The sequence below is a fragment of the Diplotaxodon limnothrissa genome, linkage group LG19 (genome assembly GCF_057381915.1).
Source record: "Diplotaxodon limnothrissa isolate DT_005_m linkage group LG19, D_limnothrissa_male_GT1.1, whole genome shotgun sequence".
Lineage (NCBI taxonomy): Eukaryota > Metazoa > Chordata > Actinopteri > Cichliformes > Cichlidae > Diplotaxodon > Diplotaxodon limnothrissa.
Window position 1 is genome coordinate 23,480,244 of NC_140614.1, and position 16,237 is coordinate 23,496,480.

A 16,237-nucleotide genomic window follows, 5' to 3' on the forward strand; every position below is an offset into this window, starting at 1 on the left:
TCAAAGACTGAATGAACCAGCATTGCAGCCATGGGTCATTGTGAGCATCACAGGGAAGGTTGAAGCTGCCCACTGCACCTGTATGGCCGGAGTCGTGGAGACCTGCAGCCATGTCGCTGTTCTTCTTTTTAAAGTAGAAGCAACAATGCGGATCTGTGGCACAAGGGCTGTTACAGATGAACCTGCATACTGGGTTTTGCTGGGTAATATGACCAAGATACAGCCAGAGGTTGGCCATAAGATAGACTTCTCCTCTTCAGCTGCCCAAAAACTGCTCTGGATCAAAACATAAACAGACCATCCGTATTGAAAGGTAAAAGGAGCCGTCCTCAAAACAGAAAAATCCCACCTGCTACTGTGGAGGAGTTGTCACTGCTATTGGATACTTTGCTGGAGCACAGTAAAGCTGTGGGTTGTGGGAATGACCCATAATGTTTTCTATAAGGGTCTAGATTTATGCCTGAAGTGCACTGCCATGTAAATAATTTGCATTTACTGAATATGTACTGACTGAGTACCACTGTTCAAAAGTTCAATAAAGAAACAAACTAATTTTTGCCTCTTTTTTATTATAGAATATCACATCAGTTACAATGTAGAATCCATGTCATTTATAGTTTATAAAAGACAAAATGTTTACACAAAATCATGACAGCATTTACACGATATCACCCACTACTAACACTACTTAATTTACTATCAATTACTTCAATTTATCTTCTGAAAAATTACCGCTATTTATACAGCACAAGACTTAAGAATATTTAACAGGAGCAAGTTTCATTTTCCCCTGGTTTTACTACCACACTGTTCATCAAAACGGCAGCAAACCTTCACCATCTTATCCAGAAGGGTCACCTCTTCACCCTCACATGGAAGAAGTATTGGCATGGTGGTATGTTTGAAGCAGGTCCCTTGTGTAGCGCTGGAACCCAGTCACGATGTTTCATCCATTTCATTGGCTGGTCTGCTGCAATAATGCCAAATAATTAGCAAGTCTATAAATAGCACGTAGTTCTGCAAAATCACTCATTAGGATGTTTTTTTTTTCTAATTTGCTATGACCTCAGAGTGCATCGAAAAGAAAACTAATAGGCTATCTGGTCTTTAAGTGGTGGCATGACAAATCCTGCTTCCAGGCCTAAAGTAGTCTGCGTTTAATATGGATTTTGTGTTGTTAACATGTTTAATGTTTTGTATTGTCTTCTATTTAATCTCAAAAAACTCCTAAAAACAGTCAGTGATCACTGTTGGCTTCCCACTGCTTCTATCACCACTAATCATTTGAAAGCTCAGTTTTTAAAACCTTACGATGTAGCTACAGCCCAGCCCATGCAGCAGTATATGAATGACTAATCCTATTCATCCTTGTGGATGGATTATCTCAGTTGTTCTCCTGGCTGGAGTTTGGTCCGTTTACAGCATCCTGCGATGCGATTACATTTGTTTCTGACCACCGAGAATCCTCACGATAACTTTTATTAAGTGGAAAAAGTTAGTGTTTATATTATGCTAACATAGCTGTGCCGCTAACGGTCACGTAGCACATCGTTTTACACCAGCTAGCCAAACTTCAGTACCCTACAAACGTCACTGCTGTTTAGTTTTCTGTCTTCATTTATGTTGGAAGTGATAGCAGAGCTGTACGTTTGACTTTGTTTCCAAAATCCCTCAGTTAACACATGCTATATTGTATTTAGATGGAATCTAGCGAGCTAACTTCCTGCTAATTTCGTCTTCATGGATGCCTGGATGATAAACTCAATTGTTACACATGGTAGAGCAGAACGCTGATCATTTTATTACAGATGAAAGACTTTAGATAGTTTTTCAACACTCAGTGATGCCACAGTGATCGTGTGATTTATGGACCTGCAGGTGCTCTTGGGAGTTTGAGCCAAGACACGGCTAGTGATGTCAGACTTAAAAGACCGATAAAGAGTGATATGAACATATCTATAACTTACCGGAATGAAAATGTCTGGAGCACACCAACAGATATTTGGAGATGGAATCGAACTGGATATCAGCTGGTCTCACAGCTGCTATCCAGACTAGACGCCTTCTTTTGGTAACATCCGATACATGAGCTGCCTCATGTTGCTTCCAGGTGGGGAAAGAATGAAAAGATAAACCATTTTCAACCTTATTCCCTTGCCGGTCGTGCGATCTAACTTTACAACCGACCGCACAGCAAGTACGAACCATAACTGGTGTTATCCGTGTACTTTCGCTCCTCTTTCGCTAGCGCTTTGTTCGGCCCAGAAACATGGCGCCTCAACCAAAAATACTGGCCACGCCCCCTCTCGTGACATCACTCTCCACTTCCGGTATTTCAGACAATCCCTTTCCGTCAAGGATTTTTAATTTGTTGCGGTTTTTTAATTTGTTGTGGTTTTTTAATTTGTTGTGGATTTTTAATTTGTTGTGGTTTTTTAATTTGTTGTGGATTTTTAATTTGTTGCGGTTTTTTAATTTGTTGTGGATTTTTAATTTGTTGTGGTTTTTTAATTTGTTGTGGATTTTTAATTTGTTGCGGTTTTTTAATTTGTTGTGGTTTTTTAATTTGTTGTGGATTTTTAATTTGTTGTGGTTTTTTAATTTGTTGTGGATTTTTAATTTGTTGCCGTTTTTTAATTTGTTGCGCTTTGCACTTCCCAGCCACCGTAACACAGACATCTCAGAACAGACAATTCACACTAGAACAGACATATCACACCAGAACATGTCCACTAATACACACACTGTAAAGCTGACTGAGAAAGTATATGTGGCTAAAACCCTTGATACTGCTTCTCTGTTTCATGGTTGGACCATGGGGGAGCTGAGCCAAGCCCAGGACGCTGATGCAGACATTGCACCCATACGCGCCTGGATGGAGGCCAGCAGTGAGCGCCCCCCATGGACTATTGTTTCACCATGCAGCCCAGCAACTAAGACATACTGGGCTCAATGGAAACGGCTCTACTTCAGAGATGGAGTTCTGGTCCGTCGCTTCTACTGCCTTGACGAGACCCAGTTCTATCCCCAAATCGTACTGCCACGTAAGCTACAACCAGAAGTGATGGGCCAGATGCACGAAGGGCCAGTGGGTGGACATTTTGGTGTCGAGAGGACTGTGGCCAGACTACGAACCCGATTCTATTGGTATCACATGAGGGAAGACGTCGCTCTTTGGTGCCGTACTTGTACCAGCTGTGCATCCAGGGCCCGACCCCAGAAGACACCGCAAGCTCCGATGGGAACTGTCCGGGTAGGAGCCCCAATGGAGCGCGTTGCGCTGGACATTATGGGACCACTGAATGAGACAGAGCGCAGAAACCGATATGTGCTTGTGATACAAGACTACTTTACAAAGTGGACTGAAGCCTTTCCTATCCCAGATGAACGGGCTGCAACCGTTGCCGAGGTCGTTGCGTCTGAGTGGGTGTGCCGCTACGGGATACCTCAAGCACTACACAGTGATCAGGGACGCAATTTTGAATCTGATGTGTTCCAAGGGGTGTGCAGTTTGTTTGGCATAGATAAGACTCATACAACGCCATTCCGACCCCAGTCAGATGGCCAGGTTGAACGTTTCAATGCCACTCTCCAGAAGATCCTGGCCTCCACAGCAGAGCGTTGTCATTGGGACTGGGACCTGATGATCCCGTACGCTGTTATGGCCTACAGGGCGACCAAACACAGTGCTACAGGTTTCACCCCGAACTTCATGATGTTTGGCCGAGAACTGAGTGAGCCAGTGGACCTTGTCGCAGGTCTACCTCCTGATCCAGGCAATCAACCCTCAGTTCCAGAGTATGTGCGGCAAATGCGTGAGCGGCTGGAGCTGGCCCACCTCATCGCCAGGGAAGCCCTGGGTGAGTCAGTCAAGCGCGCAAAAAGGCAATATGACAAGAACTGTTGCCACACACAGTATAAGACTGGAGATCCTGTGTGGTATCTCATCAAAGGAACACGTCACGTCAAGAACAAGGTCAGAAAGTTCCTCCCATCGTATGAAGGACCATTCTTTGTCCTGGGACAATTGGATGACCTAGTTTATCGGATCCAGAAGAACCCAAGGTCTAAAGTGAAAGTTGTCCACCATGACCAGCTAAAGCATTATCGCTGCCGCGAGCCACTGGACAATACCTGGGTCCTTGATCAGGCTCATCAGTGGTCCCCTACAGAGGTCCCACCACCAGCTTTAGAAGATGACCCAGCAGACCGTGATCTGGGTCTGCACAGTCTGTTCTCTACTGCAACTGGCAATGGCCCCAGCTCCTCTCAGCCTTCTGTCTCAGTTGCAGCTGATCCCGCTCTGGTTGTGGTTGTCCCATCGTCCCCTTCCCATGTAGACCATGAGAATGGTGGGGGTGTGGTGGGTGAGCCAGACCACCCGGGCCAGCAGTTTCAGCGACCAACTCGTCGGCGCAGAGCTCCAGACCGGTATGGAGTGTGGATCACTTAACTTGGTTTACCTACCATGGACAGTTCCAAGTAGGACTGAAGATTCGGTTCAAGTTTAAATCGTTTCAGCCTCCTATACTGTTAGCTACAATGGTTTAAAAGAGTTATATATATTTTTTTCATTGTTCCAGTGTTTACATTTTTAAAAAAAAGTATCTGAAGGACCTACGGGGTTATCTACATGCACTTATCCATTTGTATTTGTGCCTTCCTAGATGCTAGGATAAGTTGGTTATTCCCGGTCGCCATGTAATAGTTACAATTGTGTAATTTCTTTTCTACTTAACAGCACTTGAAATGCTTTATTTTGCACATGTATGTACACCTTACTTGAGCCAACCTCTTTGTCACTGAAGTGCACTCGTTGATACTATACCTCACCTTATATGCGGTAATGGCTAACACTTTTATCTCCTGTGGGCTCCAAGTGGTAAAGGGGATTGTGTACCAGTTTTATGCATTACAATGCTGGAGTGGAATTATTGTTTAATTGCCATCCAGAGTGGGGGTAGTGTTGCAGGAATTGCTGTCTTGTGTGTGACTTTGTACTGGCTTCGGTTTGGTAGTAGAGCACCTCTTCACCGAAAAGGATGATGCGGCGTTTGCCAAAATCAAGACGTGCTTCAGCTTGAGTGAGGAAGGGATGCCCAAGCAGCATCTCATTTCCTGCTATATCTGCCACCAAGAAATCAACATCCACCTGTCGATTGTTGATATTGACAGGTATCTGGGCTTCACCTAGCACCGGCACGTCCCCAGGTCCCACACCAAGCAAGGTCTCAACAACTGAGGGCTGTAGTGGTGGTCTCACGTCTGGGTGGATGGAGTTGTAGTAGGGCAGCGGCAGCACGCTCCTCCGGGCTCCACTGTCCAAAACAGCACATACCTCCACTTCGTAGAGGCGCATGGGGATACTCATTTCTTGGCTTTGGCACTTAAGGTGGAGCACAGTGGGTTTTGGGCTGTCCCAAGGGCTACTGTTCAATGTTAAGGCCTTGGTGGTTTTGTGAGGGGAAGGGCACTGCTTTTGGACATGGCCCCAACCTTGACAGTTATGGCAGCGAACCCCACTCCTTTTAAAATTTCTGTGATTGTTCGGTGTTGTCGAGGGTGTGTGTGGGACAAAACGATTCGGTGAGGGGCTAGCTGCAGGTGCATGCTCAGCAACAGTCTCATCTCTGTCTTTTTCTCTGACGACGGCAGCTCGGGGCCGGCGTTCAGCTGCGTTACGGGCTCCTTGCTGCATGGCACTGGTTACATAAGATGCAGCCCTTTTAGTGGTTTCGTGTCGGTGGGCTATTTCGTATGCGCAGGCAAGTGTGGCTGGGTGCCTCTCTAGCAACTTCTGTACTATTTCTGCATCACCCAGCCCATTGGTGAAAACTTCAACAGCTATAGAGTCTTGTTCAATCTCTGCTCTATTACCATATGCAACAGCCACTTTCCCATAAATGTCATCTCTGAAAACATGCAGGGCCTCACCAGGTTTACGCACTCGCTGCCTCAGTTCTACAGCAACAGCAGCTGCATGGTCAGAAGAAGGGCCATATGCAGTTTCCAGTTCGTCCACCAGGCGGCGGTAATCCCATTTGGATGAGCGGGGATTTCTGTGGATAATGGCCCCTGCTGCTCCAACTAGGCAGAATTTAAGCTGAGTTGTCATTGTTTTTTCTGACCAATAGTTGGCTTCAGCGCAGCTCTCAAACCTGTGCAGAAATTCCTTCCACGGTGTGGTGCCGTCATATTGGCCCGGACGTAGGGTGGGGACTCTCTCTCTAGTGTCACCGTCCTCTTCACTGTCAGATGGGGGCTGACGGGGCACACAGCGGGTCTTGCCTGGTTTCGAGCGGGGTTTATGCTGTGCAGTGATTTCCCCATAGCTAATGGCTTCATTAAGGCTACTGGAAGGCATACATTGCATGGGTGTATTTAACATTGCGTTAAACTGAGCCGGTGTGCTGTGTACAAAACTGTCCATGTGAGCGGAGGAAAATGGGTTTGAGTCTGGATAGTGGATTTTCATTTGGGGAGTAGGAGCTGGATAATAGTTCATGCTGCTGCCTGTGTTTCTCTCACGGCCGTAGCTGCGGCATTCAGCATCAACGAAGGGATTCGTGCGGGAAAACTGCGGCCGGGCAGGACCATCGGGCGGCGCGAATACACACTCTCCATTAGCGTGTGTGTTAGCACAACTTTCGGCACACAGGAATGGGTTCATATGTTCACATTTAGTCACAGCTCTGTCTCTGTTAGCTTCCCTAATGCTCGCGGCACCCTCGGAGACACTGGTCAGCGATATGAACGGGTTGGAGTAATTGGTCTCAAGTCCGTACTTTTCACGAGAATGGCGAGCAGCGGCCATCGCGAGTTAGCTTAGCTGCGGGCTAATACACTTGTAATTACAGTCACTCGGCTTTATCGTTAGCCGCTTTAGCCTGTCGGTTTTTCTCTGTGCTCACCACTTCTGTAGCAACGTGAGAGGGTCCCTTCGTGGTCGCCAGTGTTAACCATTCCTCGCCGTCAGTCCCCTGACCGTGGTCGGGAGACACGAGGGGAGATGCTTCCTCCAGGGCCGAAGTTTGTCCTCCTTCGGGGTTAACTCCCTTCACTTTTGTGGAGTAGTGAGGCAGACAGAAATCAGCCGAGGCACCGGAGAGTACTGAAGAGATGAGGCTTTAATAACAGTACTGCACACTTTGGAAACACACTGCATAGCCTGTAGCCCGTTAGAACGCTGCTCCCGGTCGCCCTCTACCCATGACACACTCTCTCACTCTCTTTTTTTCTCTTTCGCTCCCCGCGTTTCCTTCACGCGCATGCTCACACACAAATTACATACACTCCTTACTGCACCCAGTCACACACAAGACAGCAATTCCTGCAACACTTACTTACAACTGGGCTCGTCAGGCTCTTCTTGGCTGCAGTGGTTATTATTATATTTACATGCTTCCAGCTCCCGTTTTTGCTCGATGACTGCTCGTACCTTTCCACTCCCCTTTTTCTCCCTCCTAGCGCTCACAGACACATAACGTGTATGGCAGTCCATTCTCCCAGCAGCACGGACTACACTGAACATGATGCTACATTCTTTAGAGCTATGCTTGTAGCATTCTGCCTGTTAGCTTAGCACAACAACAACAACAACGAAAAGGCGCTCTCTCACCCAGGAAACACACAGTCGCAGAGAGAGAGAGCGTCGCCCTGTAACCATGGCAACCGTAACGCTGCCGCCTGGAACAAAAGAACGTAGCTGTCAAACAAAACCCAAACAGTCCTGACCCGCGACAAAATGAAACAGGAAAGTACCCCAGTGTATTCCATTTATTTCAACAAAGTAACTGTATTCTGAATACCACCTTTTTAAACGGTAACTGTAACGGAATACAGTTACTCATATTTTGTATTCTAAATACGTAACGGCGGTACATGTATTCCGTTACTCCCCAACACTGGTGAGAGGTTTTGTGTCACAATGGTCCTGTTTTGTAGGATTTGATAAAAAAAACCCCAAACACAATTAAAGTAACCGACAATGCTATACGTTGACATCGTTCTTTCACTGTAAGACTCAGCAGGCTATGGTGAATAATCACAGTGATTTTCAGGTCTCTTAAGAAATCTATCTAGGAGCTATGACAGTGTAAAGACACCCTGCATTTTTAAATGTGCGGCGACATTTGAATGAGGCGCGTACCAGCAGAGGGAGCCAACGCACCACAAATGGTACACAGCCACAGATGCGCTTTGTGCAATGTATTTGTGACATGCAGGAGTGTCCGCAAAGAAATGTGGATAAGTTGAAAATCAAAAGCTAAAGAGCTCATTCTTGCACTGTTTTGATCAGAGCACTCGTGGGAATGTTCAAGTGTTGAGAATTTGTAATTATAAAGTGAATTAGGGAAAGATATTAGATACTGCCACTGGCTAGATTTCAACCCGGGTCTCTGGCTCCCAAAGCGCGTTCTCCATAATATATTTCAAGCGTTTACCACAACTGAGAGGTGAAAATTGCTGTTTCTTCGTGTTACAAAATGTTCTGTAACTCCAAAAGTACACGGGCTGTCGACATCATTCTTTCACTGCAACAATCAGCATGCTTTAATAAAAATTAAAAAAAATCAAGGCGGTTTTCAGGTCTCTAAAGAAAAATATATCTAGAAGATATGACGAGTTGAAAACGCCTCTGTTACAGAATTTCAGCTGTCATTTTCACTCAAATCTCCATATACTTTGTATGTGGACATTTTTTTTAACTGTGTTGCTTCGAGGCCATTTGCGAGAAAACGGCAACTCCTACAATGATGACAGTGCCATTTTGTGAAAGGCAAGAAAAATACCTATGTTTTGATGTATAATTTGTGTTAATGAAGGCAAAATTGAGCGTTTGTTTGGACATGAAGAAAAGCGTGTTTGGCGGTCCATAGCAACCATAACAACCAATATTGATTGAGGGAAAAGTGATTTTCAGACAGCGGTAAAAGGCAGAGAGAACCCATCCAAGCAAGCATAGCAGGTGAATTTCAGAGCCAGGGATTTTTTTTTTTAAATTTTTTTTATTCAGCACACTTCCCCAATTAATGGTCTGCATGGGATTCGAGCCACTGCCCTCTGAGGCAGTGGTATATTTAAAGTCCACACCGTGCACAGCCACACTTGCAGTAACGGAAATGTAACGGAGTTAGAAGTTAGCAGAGAGTTAGCTCGCTAGTTTCCATCTAAATATAATATACCAGGTTCTGACTGAGGGATTTCTAAAACAAATTAAAAGGCACAGCTCTGCTATCACTTCGGACATACATGAAGACAGGAAAGTAAGCAGCAGTGATGTTTGTAGGGTTACTGAAGTTTGGCTAGCTGGTATATAGTGATGTGCTATGTGACTAGCGAAACAGCTATGTTAGCATAACATTAACACCGTGATGAAGGGGAGCTTTGACGTAATGAGAAGCTTTGAAGTAAGGATAATGAAACTTTGAGAAAAAGACAGTACTGAGATAAAAGTAACATGAGATGTTATGAGGAAATAGGAGAGAAAAGAGACCAATGTGGGGCAGCACGGTGGCACGGTGGTTAGCACTGTTGCCGCACAGCAAGAAGGTCCTGAGTTCAATTCCAACACCAGGCCGGGGTCTTTCTGTGTGGAGTTTGCATGTTCTCCCCGTGTTTGCGTGGGTTCTCTCCGGGTACTCCGGCTTCCTCCCACCGTCCAAAGACATGCAGCTTGTGGGGATAGGTTAATTGGATAACCCAAATTGTCACTAGGTATGAATGTGAGTGCGAATGGTTGTTTGTCCCTGTGTGTTAGCCTTGCGACAGACTGGCGACCTGTCCAGGGTGTACCCCGCCTCTCGCCCTATGACAGCTGGGATAGGCTCCAGCGCCCCCCGCGACCCTGAAAAGGATAAGCGGAAGTGAATGGATGGATGGATGGAAGAGACCAATGTGTGATTAAAGAATAAGAGAATATAAGAGTTATTGGTCAGTTTATGGTTCAATAAGTGTTTGGTCACAAAGTTGAAAAACGTCCTCCTTAGTAAAGACGTTTACTAAGATTTTACTCAGGTGGCGCTGCTGACATTTGTGGCCTCAGGAATAGCTATGATCAGAAGATCATTTTGAGATACACTTGTTTGTGAGTAAAAAGAGTAATTTCGGACGAGGAAGTCCGACAGAAAACACCTGGTGCGGTCAGGATGTTTAAGTGACACAGAATTTCAGAAAATCAAGTCAGAAATGGTTTTGTGGCTCTTGGTAAACTGATTTTGAAGGAAAATCAGTGTTTATTGTGCTGAAGTAACAGATCCAGTGCGGTCTGAAGGGAAGAATCAGCTGTACAATTCTGAGTGTGCAGCGTTGTTGATATTAACAGATCCGGCGTGGTCTGAGGAAAAGAAATAAATCGGTGAATGAAAGAATGAAAAAAGAAAAAAGAAAAAGAAAAAGAAAAGCTAAGAAACTGTAAAATGCTAAAACATGAATTATGAGATTTTGGCAATATATTTAGAACAACAATAGAGGCGCAATGTCTGTTACCAAAAGTATGAAGTAAGCTTACCAACCAAAGTGCTGTTTTAATCCAGATATTAAAAATGCAGAATTATATTTTCTTTATATTTTCCTCCATTACATAAAAAGTCAGTGGTATCATTAAAGTTTGTATAATGTATAATAGTATTAGTTCAAACTATTTTTCTTCTGACTTTGCGTCCCTCGTTGCTGAGAACATAGAAATGATTTCCATAGAGAGGAGGCTTTGCATCATCAGCTGATCCTCCAGAGAACTGAGAAGGTTTATAGTCCTGTGACTTCAACACTGCAGGACTCACATCTGTCAGTCAACACAGCAGAAAGCACAACCACCATGACTCTCATCACCATCCTCATCTGGACGCTGACCTGCTGCTGTTTTACAGGTTCATTCACTCAGCAACATTTCAAACATGATGTGCTGCTTTTTCTCTCATTGATTTCTGCTGATAAATGAATGATTTGTTTCTGTCTGCAGGATGCAGCGGTCAGGTGACTGTGACTCAACCTCCAGTAGTGACATTTACTCCTGGATCTACTGTCACCCTGACCTGTAGGACCAACCAAGCTGTTGGTGGCTGTGGTGCTGGTCAGTGTATGTTCTGGTATCAACAGAAATCTGGACAAACTCCAAAGCTCCTAATTCGACATGTAAGCATAAGTCATTCAGGAACACCATCTCGATTTAGTGGCAGTGGAAGCAGATCTGACTTCTCTATGACCATTAGTGGAGTTCAGGCTGAAGATGCAGCAGTTTACTACTGTAAGAGTGTGCATAGCGGGCCAGTGTTCACACAATGATTTGTAGTCATACAAAAACCTCCTTTAGTCAGACTGCAGAGACTCTGAGCTGTGACTGCAGCTGCTGAAGTAGGAGAGACTCTGACACAGACCAGTGAACACAGAGCAGACATTAACCTCACCAAGCACTAAATAAAGAAATTAATTTAAACACGTCATGTCTATTGAGGCATTTCGAAATAAGAATTTTAAAAACATCTGCTGTGATCAAGTCATTTTCTGTTAACATTACATTACTTGAATAATTACATTACATTCACATGAAGAGTTTTGCTGTTTGTATAAACAGGTGAAGCATAAATGTTTATATTTATATTCGTATTAAGCTACTTGGTAATGATAAAAAAACAATCTGTTTTAAGATTTTTATCATTGTATGTTGCCACCTGTATAATGAATAAAAAACACTGATTTTCTCTTGATCATTGTCAAAATAATGAATCTACAGTTGGGATTTTTTTTATTTCAACACATTTATATCTGAAAGACCAAAGATAATCTTATTCATCATTAAAAGCTGTATTTGCAGTAATAATCATACTATTACCATTTAACAACATCCATACCCACCAGCTAAGTTACATATCACCCTCTAAGTTGATGTTGCCAACTCTGTACAGCAGTGCTGTTTGTTCCAACCTTACAACTCATATTGCTAAGAGTAGCAGGTTGCTTATCTCACACTCAACTCCTGTCTTGACGGTTTATCATCACTGGGGGAGCAAAGAGCCCTGCTGGAGGTGAGAGCAGAGACAAATGAGGACTTTGTTAGTTCAGCTTAGAATAAACACTGAAAATTGATGTGAGGTTTGTCCACCTCTCTCCAAAACTTTCAAATTTCATTTGCATTTTTCTCATGTTTTTTTTTGTTACTTAAGTGCTTTTGTAGAAGAGCGGATTTGAAGGTATAAAATGTCTCTAATCTATTTCTGCTCATCTTTAAAATGCAGCATTGCTGAGTCACAGAGAGCTGCTTGGAGGAGGAGAGAGCAGAGACACATGAGGAGCCTGTTGTGTCAGTTTAGAGTAAAAACAGGAAACAAGTCAAACATTTGCCCATAACCACAGCAAGATTCATTAATAGTTCATTAATATTAAGATAGTTGTTCATGTTGCTGGAAGCCAGCAGGAGAAGTTTTTGACAAGTTGTGGTTCTCACAAAAATCACATGACTGACTATCATTACTGTCAACCTAATGTACGAAAGGAAAAATTCATGTGGTAGGTTAAAGGATCCTGAGGCTACATATGTTTAATTATTTTTATGTTATTCCAGCATCCTTTCTAAGTCTAATAGATAAAATGAACGATAATAAAATTAGATGAATAAATAAATAATTATTTTTATGTCTTACTACTCCTCAGATTTTAAGATTTTCTAATGGACTCACACAGAAAACCTCATTAGGAGGATTTTTCCAATAACTCTGTCATGTTGGGTTTTCTGAGTTGCTGCAGATTATTACTGTCTGTGTTGGCATGATGGTGGAGTGTTCACACAGTAATTTATAGCTTTACAAAACACATCGTTCACTTTGACTGAAGGCTGCAGGTGCAGATTGTTAATGAAGAGACTGATGAGAATAATTGGTCCACTAAAGACAACCAGAGTCATCAAGCAGAAACACAATGAATGAAAGAAATTAAATCAAGTCATGGATTTTAGATGCAGCATTTACTTGAATTTAAATATTTATGTAACTTATGTAAGTTTTTGTTCATGAATAAATTTAACAAACCAGGTAAAAAAATGTTTTCCAAATATGCAACTATTTTTCTAAAGTTGCAAAACCTGCACTTTATACAAAGGAATTGAAGGGAAATGAAAAGTGACCTCACAGTTCTACTTATGAGCCTTATTAATGTTCATCAATTTTCTTTTGTGAGCTGAATAAAAACCTTATTGTCTGCAAAGATGTTTTAATTAACATGAATGTAACACAGTGTTAAAGTGAACGCAGCGAACTGTTGATTTATTTTGGTGTTAAGTTTTGCCAGACATCATCTATTAATATAGATTTATAAAAGTTCTGATACTTGAGACTAAATGTCTTGTTGCTGCAGTTATATTCTTGATAGATTTGTGTACATATAACCACTGATGAGTTTGGTTCCTCCACAAAAAGTCCACCACAGTGATTCAAAGTCATTAAGTGGCTGAACAAACACCTGCTGGACTCTGAACAAGCATCTAACCACTTTTTTCGAATAAAGCTAACATTTTACAACCTCTGTGTTGAAAAAAAAGAGGTTACTACCCAATCATTTTCATTTCTTTTCAAAATGTTTCTATACTAATTCTTAATATTTATTTAATATTTCTTTATGTTATAAAAATGACTTTGAATCCTGATAAAAATGCAAAATCATGGGTTAAAAATGAAAACAAGAGAACTACGAATGTATTAATATTTGTTGACAGAAAAACAGAAACTGTATGTGTGCCAACCAAAGTGCCATTTTAATTCAGATGAAAAAAAAAAGGGATTTATTCATTCATTGTTCATTCAGGATCTTAAAAATGTGATAATAATAATGAAATAATACAAATGATGTAATAATAAGAATGATGTAATAATAATTAATGTAAATCTAAATAATATTGTCCTTCAGAGAAATCGTTTTGTAGTCCTGAAGATGGAGAAGTTTACTCTTGCAGAGCGACTGGGACTGTCTGTGGTCATGATGGTTGAACCTCCAACCACTTTCCCAGCTTAGCCTCAGAGTGCTGCTGCTACTGTAGCAGCCGCTCTTCTCCTCTGTACTCGTCAGGACTTGCATTGTCACATCTGGGGATCCCAGGCCCTGCTGGAGAGGAGAGCCTAGTCTGGATGCTGACCTGCTGCCTGTAATTATTAGCCTTTTTCAGGCTCTTCTCCACAGGACGCCTGTCTTTTTCAGGGACAATCTTCATCCACAAATTCATAAAGTCCTTGTGAAGGGTCAGTTTCTTCATGATTGTTCGCCCATGGTACCTGTGGAAGATTACAGTTGTCATTAATTTTCATTAATTGTGTAAACTCACAGAAAATAAATTTGATGCACTTCAAACCCATTTAAACCCATTTAAAAGTACCCACCTGGCTTCAGGTGCAGCATCCCCTGCCATTCTAGAGGCAGCAATTAGAAACCTTTCAGTGAAGCTTCCTGCTTTCAGGATGACGGCTGCTCCAAGTTTGTCAGTTGTGCAGGTGTTGAGCCGTGCTATTCCTCACTGCGACACAGCGATGGCTGAGCAAGGACAATATTAGACACACAACTCAGTGAACATGATCTCTCTTTCATGTCTTCTAATAAAATCACTACAGCTTCTTCTCTCCTCTTACGTCAGTCCTGTGTTAAACAGAGCGCTCAGAATCCGTCCATGGCTGCAATTTTCCACCATGGCATCAAGCGCCAGATTGACCTCCTGATGAAGAAAGTTGTTGTTGGTCTGTGCAAGCTTCAGCAATAGAGCTCGGCCTGTTGCTTCAACTTCTGGGTCCATTGTTTTCTGGAGCTGAATGTAGAGCTCATCGATGGCATGTATGGCTTCACAGGCTATTGCTGAGCGTTGGTTTTTCACCTAAAATGTGAGTGAAAATCATCAGTTGAGGCTGTAGTATGCACTTGAAGGGAAACTAGCTGCATGAAACACATATAAGAAACATAAAGTGTGCAATACCTCCTCAATGAGGACCAGACACACTTCATGCAGTTTAGTCTTCAGGATGTCCGAGTGGTGCTTTGCCAGAGACTGAATAGTTTGCAACCCCTGTCTTTTCTTAATCCTGTATTTACACAACACAACATTGAACACGACTTCAGGAACACCACAAATAACACAGCCACATTATGCAGCACTGTTTCTGTGCAGTATTTAATGTCTCCTTACTACGTTTCTTACCAGTCGTCTGAAGACAGCAGACTAAAGCTGTGGGACAGGCTCTCTACAGGTGTAGCTAGAGGCGGGAGTTTGACCCTGCCCTCTCTTGGATTATTCTGACTGCACTGACTGTCTGCTTTCTTGTCTGATAATCAACAAGGTTAGTAAAAAGAAACGGTACTTTCTTCTAATTCGAAGCATTGTACATGATGCAGTGATTAATTGTTCATTAAAATCTTTTTAAATAATCTCTTAATTTAAAGTTTGATTATTCAGCATCTTCTACAGTTACTGAGGAAAACCACTTACTGTCTATAGGGACGACTTTTGCACGGCACAGCAACGTCCCAAGCCGAGGTCCTCGTTTTTGCGGTATGGGAACTGTTGGAGGTTTTGGAGTCAAAGGCTTTACTGCAGTAAATGTTTTGGTTGGTACTGTGTGTCCAGGTGAGGTTACAATCCCATCCTGGAAATGCTGCAGTTTTTCCAAAATAGGCCCAAATTTGTCTTTAACTGTCAAGACTCTTATTTCACGAATGACCTTCGTGTCTGTTTAGACAAAAAAATAACTAAATAACTACAAATTGACATCTTACTAAAAAAAACAACAACAATAAACATTTTTCTTCCTGATTTTTGTTTTTCTTCAAAAAAGCATATAAAATGAATGGACAGCAAGAATATGTGTAATTTAGCATTAAAATAGATAATCTACAGTCTCAAATTTTAAAATCTAAACTAACTGATTAACAGCAGGTGTAACCACTAAAGAAAAGCATCACCTTTGAACCGAATTTCTTATATACTGAAAATGAAATCTCTTCTCAGGAACCTTTTCTCGATTCAGTAGAAGTAGATCTGGTTCTCAGTCTTAACCATCAGTGGGTTTCAGTCTGAAGATGTTGGAGATTGTTACTATTTGGGCTGTCGTTGTAGTCGGATGTTTAAACAGTGATTTATAGCAGTACAGGAACCTCCTTCAGTCTGATTAAAGGCTGCAGGTGCAGCGTGCTGGACTGTGATGAGAATAACTGATCCACTAACACAAGACTCATCAACCACAAACACACTGAATAAAAATAAAACTAA

General features: G+C 42.5%; 1 pseudogene; it reads left to right on the forward strand.

The window, feature by feature from the left end:
- Positions 1-10,816: 10,816 nt before the first annotated feature.
- On the forward strand, positions 10,817-11,283 carry LOC146612221 (putative non-functional immunoglobulin kappa variable 6D-41 pseudogene; annotated as a pseudogene).
- Positions 11,284-16,237: the final 4,954 nt, after the last annotated feature.